Below are 14775 nucleotides of genomic sequence, written 5' to 3'. Positions count from 1 at the left end.
TTGCAGATCTAGCACTTTACTCATATTTTTGAATATACAACTTTATTTTCGTTAACATCTTGGGTAATATCTCATATCCAGTAAAAAAAATTATGAACAAATTCGTTAAAATATAACTAAAATTAACAACATATTAATTTATATAGTCACAAAAGTCTACATACAGAGACAGAACAATACAAACTTTTAGAATTAAATGCCAAAAAATGTAACACTAATACTTAGTAGGACCTCCCTTTGAAGTAACAACTGCCTGAATTCGGTTTGGCATCGACATAACCAGATTTTTTGTCGTCTCAGGTGTAATTTGAGACCATGCAAGCTCTATTGCCTTCTTTAGGGTTTCCTTGCTTGTTTCCGATTGCTCCTGAACTCTCCTATCAACTTCCTCCCAAAGGTGCTCGATGGGATTAAGGTCTGGGGACTGTGACGGCGAATGGAGCTGTTTAGGCGTTTTATAGAGTAGCCATTCCTTAACAATCTTAGCTGTATGTTTTGGGTCGTTGCCCTGCTGGAAGACAAAGTTGTTCCGAAGTCCCAATTTTCGAACCGATGAAAGTAGATTGCATTGCAAAATCTTCAAGTATTCAAATCGATTCATTATGCCATCGATAAACACTAAATTGCCCACCCCAGCGGCCACCATTGCTCCCCAAACCATAACACTGCCTCCACCGTGTTCCACAGTTGGAGTCAAATTCTCGGGATTCATTTCTGTGTTTTTTTTTTCCTCCAGATTTTTTCGCGGCCATCACTCCCAAACACGTTGAACTTACTCTCGTCTGTAAAAACAACTGTTTTCCAAAAATTAAAATCTTGGTCAATATGTGCAGAAGCAAAATCAAGTCTATTTTGTTTGTTAGTAGATGAAATGAACGGCTTTCGTCTAGAAACTCTACCATTGTAGCCGGCTGATCGAAAAATTCTATGTACAGTTTCTGGATGCACTTTCTTTCCACTAGCTGTTGCAAATTGATTCGCTAATTTTGGAGCACTAATTTTCGGATTTTTCTTCACTTTTCTTACTATGGTTCTTGCATCACGATCATTAAGTTTCCTTGGACGACCACATCGATATTTGTTAAGCACATTTCCACGCATAACATAATTTCTGTAAATTGTTTGAACAGTTGACCGACTTTTTTTTTACAATTTTTGCAATTTCTGCCTAAGATTTCTTTTCACATTTCATTCTTACTATCATATTTCGAAGTTCTAAAGATGTTTCCTTTCCCTGACTCATTTTGTAGAAGTTACAATGTCAAAAAATCTCGGGAAATGAAGATTAGAATAGATAACGAAACATGTAATCTCAAACTAAGACAATCTTCCAAAATAACTTCGTATGCAAATTTTTTTCCGTCCGCCAATCAGGTGTATGCAGATTTTTACGACTTGATAGTTACTATACAAATCACAAAATTACCTAGAAATTATTATTTCATATTATTTTTATTTTGGAAAACACATTTTTTAGAGAAAACTGAAGGAGTGATATGATTTTTAAAATTGAAATTTAATTGCTTTTTGAGAAACCTTTATTTTGATCAGTGTATGTAGACTTTTGTGACTGACTGTATTTTTATATAAAAATATAGATTTATTAAAATCTAATATGTTTGGAAACACAACAGATTTTAAATAGTAACTAAGGCATGGTTATTGGCATCATGTCTTATGAAAATAAGTATAGATTAATTATAAATGCATATTATGAAGAAATAATTTTAATTAATTCACAGAAAGTCCACTGGTATCCATAAATTAAAAGGCCATTAATCCTTGTAAAAAAGTGAATTGTGAATGGGCAAAAGTAGATGGCATAATTGACTACAGAGTTTCGGTACTTATGATCGCTATATTAAACGTAGACGTTAGTTTCATAAAATCTAGTTCATAATGAGGAATAAATTTGTTTATGAAAATTGCGCTCCCATCGTCTTAAATATAATAAAATATTTATTTTCATCAAATGCCGAAAAGCATTGAGAATATGAAAATGCAAACAAAGCAGAAGAAAGTAAAAACGCTCTGTATTAAAGTCACAGTTAAAATGCTATTTAAGTAGAAATAATATTAACGCAGTTAAAAATGCAAAATTAGTAAAATAAAAATTGTGGAATCAAACAAATAATTAATGAGTTAAAACGAGTTTTTTTTTTTTTAATTTTGACAATTAGCTAAGTGGCAATGAAAAATTAGGTATTACTGATTGGTTCATGGATATATAAATATCTTGAAGCATTTGTCAAACGCGAGTTCGCAAATTGTACAGACTAAGTCTATGGCAAAGGATACCGACGTGCTCTGATTGGTTTAAGCCTTGGCAACCTTTCGGCAATGTTTTGCACTCATAATAGTCTAGTTTTCACTTATTTGGCTCAAACCTTGTACCTTTTATTAGTTTTATGGAAGATACGAGTGAATATCAACACGATCTAATTTTTATAATTGTTTTCTCTAAATATTAGTAGTGATACTACTAATACTAATTATTATTAATAATAATAAATATTACTAATAATACTAGTAATACAAGTAACTAATGTTGTTTATGCACAGAAGTATAAAAACTATATGAAAGTAATTACTAAACATATGATGCAGCAATTAAATAATTCTTATTTTTCAATGATTTTCGTGCCTTTATTAGATAACTAGCCGCCTTTGGCGACCAGCCGGTTCGCCAATCTTAATGTCCGTTTAAATTTTAATAATTAAATAGGTTTAACCGGAGTATAACCCCCTTCTTCGCCAAGTTTACGATAAAGTGGCAAAGCTGGCAATCTTTATTATGCACTATAATTCAACATCTGCTCCTTTGCTTTTGAACATTTCGCAAGGCCGTTGTTGGCAATTTTTAAAAATTTTGCCAAGCAGGGGTTTAGACTCCGGTCGTACCATTAAATATTTTACGCAATTCCAACTTTAATAGATTCTTCAGCAAAATATTTTGAAACTTCAAATTTTGTTAGTCATATAAATCACTCATAATATTATAAAGGCCTTCAGTCATAGCGTGATATGCATCTCTCTAATTTTCTGTTACCCCTCGTCGAAATTATGCTTTAAATTAAAGTGTAAATGATTAATCTGCAATTAATATAATAATATTTTTTACTGAAACAAAGCATTTTTTTTAATAATATGATTACTGATAATAGAGTCACTGAGCGTTTAAACTTTATGGGCACTAAAGAATATCTTTCTTAATTTATGTAATATCTCAAGAATTTGTCAACAAAAATTTCTCAGATTCCTCATGAACATATCGATTCATTAACAATGTTTCATTTTAAATGCATCAAACACTAAGAAAATAAAATGAATCGTTTAAAATAATCGGCCGAAAACAGGTTTAAAAAAACTACTTAAAAAACGATGTACTTAAAACTATAAGCATATACAAAAAATATATATAACTAACATAAATACAATTTACTTACAAAAGCATGCAACTAACCTAAAAATAATTTAAATCATCCGTCGGTTGTCATGCCAACAATCAGAACAGAGTGCGCATGCGTGAATTTTCTTCGCCAGTTACGTTAATGCAAATGCGTGAATTTTTCTACGCCAGTTGGGGTAACGCTATGCGGATTAGAAATTTTTAATTTCCTTTATTCTGTTTTATTTTAATTCAAAAGTACTTCAGAATGAATCTGAAACATGGATTAATTAACAATGTTTAATTTTAAATGCATAAAACATTAAGAAAATAAACAGAATTGTTTGAAATAATCCGCCGAAAAATGTTAACCCTAGCCTTATTACTGTTGGGAGAAAAAAAGAACTAAAGCCTTACTCATTTGGCGGTGGGGAATATGGAAGGTTTTTTTGGCGGAAAAATTGGCGGTGGGGAAAATGGAAGATTTTTTTGGCGGGAAAGTTAGTTTTTAATTAATAATTAAAATTTCAAAAAAAGGGACCCCAGGTGCACATTCCCGACCTCTAAGGTATACATGTACCAAATTTGATAGCTGTATGTCAAATGACCTGGCTTGTAGAGCGCCAACACACACACACACATTCAGCTTTATTATAAGTATAGATATAGATTTATGCAGTCATTGAAACTTGTTGCTGAACATTTGTTACTTTCCCATCAACTACATATGGGGAGATGATTACTTAATGCCTAAAACGTATAAATATGTATGCTTTAACGGAATATGTGATTTCGTAGCTAATTTTTTTTAGTTATATCAAAATAATATTAAGAAGAAACACATACAAAAATTATTTTTAATAAATTGTAATTTTTATATTTCCTGAATTTAGGTTTCAGGATTTGATCTTTTCCGCTGTATATGTGTTCCAGATTAATATTACATGTAAACCGTAAAAAATAGGGGGGGGGGATAAATTCACAAATTTTATTTATTTTTGTAAAAATATATTTCGGTATGGCATCTTTTTGGCAAAACATTGCCAAAAGAATGCCAAGGCTTAAACCAATCAGAGCACGTCGGTATCCTTTGCCATAGACTTAGTCTGTACAATTTGCGAACTCGCTGTAAGGAAAACAAAATGATAAAAAGTGAAATCGAAAAAAGATATTGTGAACGCCGTGATGATTATGTTTGTGATTTATGTTTTATCTATAGTTCAAATGAAATGAATCAAAGAATACATGCAGCCGATTTTAGATGAAGCAGAATTGTGAGTAAATTAAAAAATAATCATGAAATCAGATATATATACCTAAAAAAAATCGTTAAAAAATATTAAACGGTTTTGAAAAAGATTACATAAAGTTGAAGCAGTTACCATAGATAAGAGTTCAGGGTGAATCAGCTAAACCAATGAAAATGAGGATTTTTACAAAGAATAATTATTAAAAGGTTGCAAATATACGACTATCTTTCTGAGTATACTATTTGAGGAAAAAGAATACAATACAACTATTTGAAAGACAATAACAAAGACTTCACATTTACGAATATCTGACGAAAAATTTCAAAACTTTTAAATGGGAAAAATCTTTTTTTTTTTTTTTTTTTTTTTTTTACGGAAACGGGATTATTACATAAAAACTTAAAGTTGAAATGGCATTTTTAATACAAAATGTGGCAGCAATAGGCAAGGATAAAGGAGATTCCCCTCTCCCCCCCAAAAAAAACAAATAAAAGATAAAAATATTTGATTAATTATTACTTTTCATCTTTTAAAAAATTTCGAAGTGTCCTTATAAATCTTGATAGAAGTGTCCTTGTGTATCTACAAATTCTTGAACTCAAAACGCAACACTTTGGACGGATAAACTGACATCGGATCATTGCATCAAATTGATAGTTAAGTATCAAATTCTGAATTGAATTCGATATTAAGAACAGCATTTATTTGTATCGTTTTGAATTAAGTGAAATTAATAATTAATCTACATTGACTGGAGCGTGAAATGTTTGTCATTCATACCTACTTTCTAATAAGTCGACTTCATATCTGCCAAATTTAGATGGTAGCAAGTAGAAAAGGAGTAATATAATTATATAAGTGATCTTAATCAAAAGTTTGAATCGTAATAGAGAGCGCGTCAGAAACGCAATTGTCAGGTGAAATTTTAACAATGTCTAATTTGATACACAATGCATTAATACTGTCGAAAAACAAGGAAGAAGAGCAGAAATCACAAATATGTAATTAAGATGAAATTCATTGAAGTAAGAGAAAATCGAATGAAACAATTGAGGAAATTGAATAGCGATGCTCTGATGATGGATTACGAAATAATGACACGCATGAAGAAAAGGATGAGCGACGAATGCCAGATATCGTTGAGAACGCTGGTGGATTCAAAATTTATTATTTGTTTACATGTAAAAGTGACTAATTAATGAATTGTACAAAATACTAATCGACTTTAGCGATCAGTTTGCTTCTCAGAATATGTGTTTTCCTGGCTTTTAAATTATAAATAGGGATTAGTTTTATTTAAAATGTCATCTTATCATTTTACAAAAACCCTGAGAAATATGAATTTAAGGGAATCAATATTCAACAAGTTAATCAGTATAAAAAATAAAAATGTACATGTTCTGAAATAAAAGTAGAAGTGAAAATCTTATTTCCGAGTTAATTTTATTCCAAAGAAATTCAAAGAAATTTTATTTAAATCTTGACATTGGTAAAAGCATCGAATGAAGTTTATCACAAAAACAAATCATAATTAAAAACTATAAATTAATTCAAATTAAAAAATTATATTCAAATTAGAGAAATAGTTATATGGTAATGAAATTGGCTCCATTAAAAAATATTTATGAGTTTTAAGATAATGTCGGAATCAATTCTCGCATGTAATAATTTCAGATGATATAGAACAACAGGAAAACATCAAACATTTTTTAGAATTTTTAATCAACTTTTAGATTTCGAAAAAAATGACAGTCAATATCCTCTTGCTTTTGAAACACATTGGCAAATTCATAAAATCAGACAAAAACTTGTCTGATTTTATAGAAAGAGATTGTGGACAATGACTGACAATTTTTTAAAATGTTTTTGGATGAGATAATTCAAATACTCTTCATCCTATTTTATATAATTGCCAATATTAATTCCAATAATAATACAAACTAAAAAATTGAAAGATAACATAACTACAAATCTCCCATGGAAAGACATCGGGCAGCGGTAGCCTGGTGGTAAGGTCTCGGCTTCGGAACCGGAGGGTTCCAGGTTCGAGTCCCAATTCCACCGAAGAACCGTCGTGTAAGGGGGTCTGTTGCACGTTAAATCCGTCCTGACCAAACGTCCTCCCGCTGGTGTGGTGATGTGTGGAGAGGGGGGGGGGGTGCCAACTCAGATGTCGTCCTCGTCATCTGACCGCGGTTCAAAATTACGAGGTCCGTTCCAAAATAGCCAAAGTGTTGCTTCAAACGAGACGTTAATATAACTAAACTAACCAACTTATATAACTAAATCCAATCCAAAAAGCAATAATCGACTTAAACCTGCAAATTAATTTTTCAGATAGTGAATTCGACTTAATTCCCAGAACTGTATCATCTCTACTTCCAATTAAAACTGGCTGTTGAGGCATTATGTCGGAGAGATTCTAATTTATTAATAGCTAATGCAATAATACATTTCGTGTTGCAGTCAATGAAAGAACAGCACACATCACTATCTGAAGAATTATATATTACATTGAAAAATCGTACAGAAGAAAGGATACCGAAATAGAAAATGTCTTATGGTATTTACGTAATTATAATGGTTTTAAAAATGAAAATGAAAAAGAAGAAAAGAGACTAAACAATTCAAATCTGATCAAGTTTATAATAAATTTTCTTAAAATTTTTTACCCATAAACCTATCCACATTCAGAAGAATTCGGTACAGTTATCGACGATTATGATGATAATAATCTCTATAGTGAAAAGGAATTGTCTCTTGAACAGAAATTAGAATTAGCGATAAATAATTAAATTTCAGCAAACCAAAATACAATATAGAAATCAGCTATATCCAAAACCATTCAACGAGAAATCGATTTATTTGAAGATGAGGGATTTAAAAGTAAATACTTGGAAAAAGTATATCGCGCGTTGCTAACAGTACCACTAAATAGCGTAGATGCCGAAAGAGCGTTTTCGACAGAACAGTTGGTAATTTTTGCACAAAATTACTTCTCATGCTTAATGACAGTACAATTGATGCATTAAATAGAGAGAAAAGACTCATACTAGTCTAATAGCAAGAAAAAAAAAACTGACAAAATATTTTGGACTTTTTAAAAAAAATTCGTTTTTGAAATTTGGCATTCAAATAAATATCAATATTTGAGCTATCTTTGTTCAATAACACTGCTTACTGCAATTTAGAAATTATTTGTATTCTAAGGAATTAAGGAAAAAAAAACCTCAAAGGAAAAAATTAAGAAAAGAAAGTTAACTAAGAAAAATGTTATTATAACATTAATAAGAAATTTAAAAAAAATAAAAATAAAAGATTATTCATAATATTAATAAGAATCGAGTCTTGATAGCTACGAAAAAAATTAAAGATAGATACAATGAAATTATAGCATATAATTTCATATTCATATGTTGTAATACCGTACTGGATTTGGAATTATGAGTAGTAAGTAGAATATATCATTATAAATAAACTTACAGCAGTTTTATTTGTTGAGAAATATTAATGAGAAAAAAAGAATTCACCATATTTATGTATTACTAGCCGCCTTTGGCGACCAGCCGGTTCGCCAGTATTACCCCTCGCTACAATTTTCAATTAAATATTTTAAGTAACTGGTCTCTTAATAGATTCTCAAACAAAACATTTTTAATCTTCAAATTTTGATAGTCATACCAAACTTATACTGTTGTTTGGATCGTTTCGTTCAATTTACTATATATATTTTCCTAATTTGTTGTCATTTCCGGTAAAACTTCAACTTTCATTTAAAGTGGAAATGCTGAAATTGCAACTAATATATTTTAATGAAACCAAGCATTTTATTTTATTTATCATCTTTATTGTTATTTATTTATTATTATTGAATATGAGTACTGCAAACCGAATCGCTCGGTATTTAAGTCTTGTGTGAACTAGAAAATATTTTTCATAATTTATGTAATATCTCAAAGAATAATTCAACAAAAATTTCTCAGATTCAGCATAAAATTCAGTTCTTAGCTTTGCTTTCAAAAGGATTGAAACAAAATCAATAATATTTTGTTCCGGCCTATAAATATATTTAAAAAATTATGAAGTCTAAATTTAATGCAGTAAGGTTTCATATTCTGAGAAATATTCTGGACACACCAAATTTTAAATAAATGGATAAATGTTTCTATTTTCCACGATCAACTAAGACTGATTTATGTTAAAAATGAATGTTAAAAATTTGAATGTTAAAAATTTTTTGAATGTTAAAAATTTAGAAAAACTCAACATTTTCATAATCTTAGGCCAATTAATCTTGAGAAATCTGCGCGCTGATTGGCGTATTTTCTTTGAAACGATCGATGGAAAATCTAAAATTATCCTTTTTTTATTGAATAGTGAAATTCAAATTTTCATAAATCAGTCAATTTAAGTGACTGATTTAGTTGATTAGAAATTAATTCTTTTTATTTAAAATATTAGTGTTTCAAGAACATTTTGTTAAACGTGATTTCCACAGCAGAAGCTTTATGTAAAATCAAAAATTTGTTATTTATTAGAGCATTTATTGAATCAAGTTACATAAAATATAATCATTTTCCATTTAGACCATTTTAGCAGATCTGTGTCTATTACTAAAGGTTTACAAATTAGCTGAGAGGCCCTGATTTGAATAGATATCCTGTTCATATTAAACAAAACTTGCCTTAAAATAAAACTGATTTATTGGATTAATAATATAGATAGTGTAAAAGATCATAAAATAATTTTTCTTGAATTTCTTTTTTAGAAAAAAAAAATATTTCATATTTGTTTCATTTCCTACAGACACCTGCTGAAAAGTATATTTTTGAAGATTTCATTTCCAAAAAGATTGAATTTATTTTTTTATTGGAGCTTTAATCAATGTGATGGCAACACTTTGAAAAAAGCTAATTTTTTTCCCATGAATGCGAAACGTGCTCGTGCAGCTTAAATTTTATTTTTATTTTGTACGAAAAAAATTGTTGAAAAATATAGTTAAAATATTTATTTAAAAATTAAAAATAAAAATTTAACTTTAAGGTTAAAACATTGGTATCATTTAAAAGATAAATTTTTGATCTTTAACTTCATGTAAAAATCTTTTTTGTGCGGTAATACTTTCGGAAGTTATAGCAGAAACACGCCAAAATTTCGCTTAATTTTTAAATAAATAAAATTCTAATTAGAAATTCGAAAATATAACCCCCAGGTGCACATTCCCGGCACACACACACACACACACACACACACACACACACGCGCGCGCGCGCGCGCATTGAGCTTTATTATAAGTATAGATTACATTCATAATTGTGCAAGATATTATTACTTAAATCGTCTGCATATGATTTATATTTTATCAATATAATTAATGTTATGAAGTGAAGACTAAAAATTCGGATGATTGAAAGTCATGCCCCGCAATTTGAAATGGAAAATCAAAAGGAGATCTGGAATCTTAAAATAAAATGTCTAGAGAATAGCTAAATTCATGACTCAACTATATTCCGTTCTTTGTTAAAAAAAAACGATAAAAAATATTAAAGGAGATTCAAACTTCTAGTCCAAAAACTCGTAGCATGATAAATTTTAGTTTTGATTAATCTATTTTTATTTTATTTAAAAGATTTCCTTTAATTACACTACAGAGATAACATACACACAAATATATATATATATATATATATTATTTTCGCAAAGCATAAGTGTATATTAATAAGGAACTAACATGGTGGAAAAATATTGTTAAAAAATATAATGAAAAATAATTTTAAAAAATCATAGAAAAATGAAACTGGCAACATTGAAAGGTTAATTGTCTGCATTTTGAAGTGGTGTAAAAATGAATTTTTTTTTAGCTATTTTGGAATTTTCTTTATATATTAAGTCACGTTACACATTGAAAAAGCAATAGAAAAGAAAAACAACTTGGCATTATGCAAATTTAATATGCTTCTATAAGCTAGTTTTCATTAATAATTAGTTTAACACATTGAAAAAGCAATAGAAAAGAAAAACAACTTGGGAGGGCATTATGCAAATTTAATATGCTTCTATAAGCTAGTTTTCATTAATGATTAGTTTAATTTGTCTCAGGAGACTATTAACCAGTTTCCTCTATAGCAACATCAAATGTCTTCAAAATACATTAATCTGCAGAGGCGAAATTCTAAATGCTTCCATTTAGCACATTAACAAAAATGGCGTACCATTTCACTTGACCTTGACAAAGTGTATCAACAAAATATTTGTTTAATTACTTCTTTATTATTGTCATATTCCTTGCTTCCTTGTTTCATACCTTCTTTCATAATATCCTTCCCAGAATATTCACCTGCTTTCCTAACCACTAATCAGCACCAATGGATTCCGAAAAAAATTAAGCAAGTGTTTTTTGGGCTGTATTTCTTGTAAAACAAAACGTTTGTATATATATTTATCTGATACGAAATTTGATTCAAAATTAAAGTTACAATAAAGCCGCAAACTAAGGATAATGAAATGATTATAACAAATAAATTGAAAATAACAATTTAATTTATGCAACGAAAAATGAAGAAATAAATTTTAGCAAAGAATTATCGTTCTTTTTAAAATTATTTTGTTCTTTTTTATGTATAATGTTATTTATAACTAAATTAATAAAACTATTGAGTATATAGAAATGGTAATAATAAAAATGATATAACAATAAATTATCTGCAAAGTTTTCTTTGCAACAAAATGTCTTAACTAGCACCTTAAAGGATAACTTTGTATAGCAATAGAATTTTCGTATTTATGTGAAAGTACATCTCAAAATGTGGCGAGAAACTCGTCGATTTTTTAAAATGATTTTTTTACGATATTACTATTCTGAAACAACGCATACAAAGAAACTTTCTTTAAGTCTATATTCATAACAAAATTTGGAATAATTAAATGCTTTATATAAATTATATAACATTACCATTCAAAGAGAAAAGGTGTTCTATTACTTTTTTGCATAGATATTATACAATATTATATTATATATATTTATATATATATATACACACACACACACATAGTGTTGCCGAATTTGACCTACAAATTCAGAGGGTTTATAGTAGGTATCAGGAGAGCAAAGGATCAGCATACATGAAAAGGGTCCAAAACGACGTGAAAATCGCAAAAATATAGTGAACCCGAGAACTGTTGTAAAATGTAAAAAATTAATAAAAAAATGACAAATGACGTTTCAACTATGAATTTTTTTAATCGAAAGGACATTTAAAAAAATTTATATTCATGTAGGTAAAGTGCGGATTTGATGATCTAGAGGGTCGTAAATTACTGAATACGAAAAAGTAATTTGGAACCCGTATTTGCAAAAATATTGAAACTTGCAAAAACAAAATGCAAAGAATTTTATATTGTATAATTTGATATAAGCGTGTAGTGTGTAAAGTGGGGAATTTTAAAGATATTCAAGAAAAACTAAAATGGGAACCAGAAAGCTTCGTTGCAACATCAGTACCGATGTTCGCAAAGAGCGTTGTCAAATTCCAAAGATAAAAAATTACCAGAAACCATAGGGTCACAGGTAACAGATTTGATAATCTAGGGGATCGTAAATTAATGAATACGTAAAAGTAATTTCAAACCCATATTTGCAAAAATATAAAAAGTTGGAGAATAATGAAAATGCAAGGAATTTTATATTCTATAATTTTATATATGCGTGTAATGTGAAAACTGGGGAATTTTAAAAATATATTTAAAAAAAACAAACTAAAATGAGAACCAGAAAACATTACTGTAACATCAGTATCGATGTTCACAGAGAGCGTTATCAAATTCAAAAGATAAATTTTGAGAAAGGATAATAGGCATTAAGTAAATGAAAAATGGAGGATAGCAGGTAACGTTTTTCCGTGAAAATCGCAAATCGGGTGAAGTTCGCACGCTGGATGCTTGATGCCACACAGGAAGATGCATACGTTTCTGCTAGAATTTTATCTTCATATGAAGCCTGCTTCACGAGAGAAGGTGTCTTCAACACACACAATGCAAAAATTTGGTCATTCGAAAATCTCCACATCAATATAACGTTGAACGTACAACACAAGTTGATATTGATATTCGGGCAGGGTCATCTATTGGGGCCGTATCTTCTGCCTGAATGTCTCAGCGGCACAAAGTACCTTGTTTTCTTCCAGCACGTTTCTCCGGATTTACTGCAGGGTACAACGACAATTGTAAGGCAGAACATTTTGTTAATGCATGATGGAGCACCGGCGTATTTTAGTTGCATCCGTGAAATCTGACTTGTTGTTTGCGAATGAAGTTTAACGACCATCAATTCTGCAATTCTCAGTGATGAATAGTTGCTCTCTGCTTTTATTTTACTCAAACGCATGAACAATTTACATACTAGAATTATTCTTTGCAATTACCTTGTTCCTAATCCTCGCATTCATAGGACCATTCTTTTCGCCAAGTTCATTGTCTTTTCGACGTCTGTTTTTCCGATTTTCACTGAATAAACGTTTCCTGTGACCCTATGTTTTCTAGTAATTTTTTTATCTTTCGAATTTGACAACGTTCTCTGCGAACATCGGTACTGATCTTGCAGCGATGTTTCCTGGTTCCCATTTTAGTTTTTCTTGAATATATTTAAAATTCCCCTCTTTACACACTACACGCTTATATCAAATTATGCAATGTAAAATTCTTTGCATTTTAAAGCTTCATTTTTCTTCATGTTTCAATATTTTTGCAAATACGGGTTCCAAATTACTTTTGCGTATTTAGTAATTTACGATCCTCTAGATCATCAAATCCACATTTTACCTACGTGAATAGAAATGTTTTTCCTTTAAAAATAATTCATAGTTGAAACGTCATGTTATTTTTTTTAATTAATTTTTTACAGTTTGGAGCAGATCTCGGGCTCACTATATTTTTGCGATTTTCACGTCGTTTTGGACCCTTTGTTGTATGCTGATTCCTTATCCTCTTGATGCCTACTATAAATCCTCTGAATTTGCCGGTCGAATTAGGCAACACTCTGTATATATATATATATAAGCAAAATATCTATTGCAAAAAAGTAATAGAAAACCTTTCCTCTTTTGAATGGTATATAAAGCATTTAATTATTCCAAATTTTGATATGAATATAGACTTAAAGAAATTTTCTTTTTAGGCATTGTTTCAGAATAGTAATATAGTAGAAAAATCATTTTTAAAAAAATCGACGAGTTTCTCACCACATTTTAAGATGCACGTTCACATAAATATGACAATTATATTGCAATACAAAGTTATCTTTTAAGGTGCTAATTATGACATTTTGTTTCAATTTGTTGCAAAGAAAACTTTGCAGTAATTTACGACCCTCTAGACAATCAAATCCGCACTTTACCTACATGAATATATATTTTTTAAAATGTTCTTTCACTTAAAAAAATTCATAGTTGAAACATCATTTATTTTTTTTATTAATTTTTTTACAGTTTGCAACAGTTCTCGAGCTCACTATATTTTTGCGATTTTACGATTTTACTAAACGTTTTTGGGTCCCTTTGTTGTATGGTGATTTTTTAGCTTCTTGATGCCTACTATCATTACTTTGAATCTGTCGGTTGAATTCGGCAACACCTTATATATATATATATATATATATATATATATATATATATATATATATATATATATATATATATATATATATATATATATATATATATATATATATATATATATATATATATATATATATATATATATATATATATATGAAAGGATAATTTTAATTTTAAAGATTTTAGTGAGAGATTTTAATTTAAGTTATACAATTTTCATTTGTTGTGATTCTGAATTTTATTGCAGCCATCATAAAAATTAAGGAAGTCAGTGTAATTTAAGAGTAATTACTTCATTTCAGAATAAAACTTGTGAACTTTTTTTTTATGTACTATGAATCGGAATGTGAAGGAAACAAACCATCAATAATTTTCATTCGTTAATTCCTGTCATCACCTAATAGCTGAAATAAAGTAAAGAATAAAACTTGTAGTGATGGATTTTTATTATATATTTGATTACATATAACTGTATTTTGTATTACATGTAAATTTCGATCTTAACGATCTTGGAGAATAAGTTTCA

The sequence above is a fragment of the Argiope bruennichi genome, chromosome 1, assembly GCF_947563725.1.
Source record: "Argiope bruennichi chromosome 1, qqArgBrue1.1, whole genome shotgun sequence".
Classification (NCBI taxonomy): domain Eukaryota; kingdom Metazoa; phylum Arthropoda; class Arachnida; order Araneae; family Araneidae; genus Argiope; species Argiope bruennichi.
Note: the sequence above shows the minus strand (reverse complement) of the source record.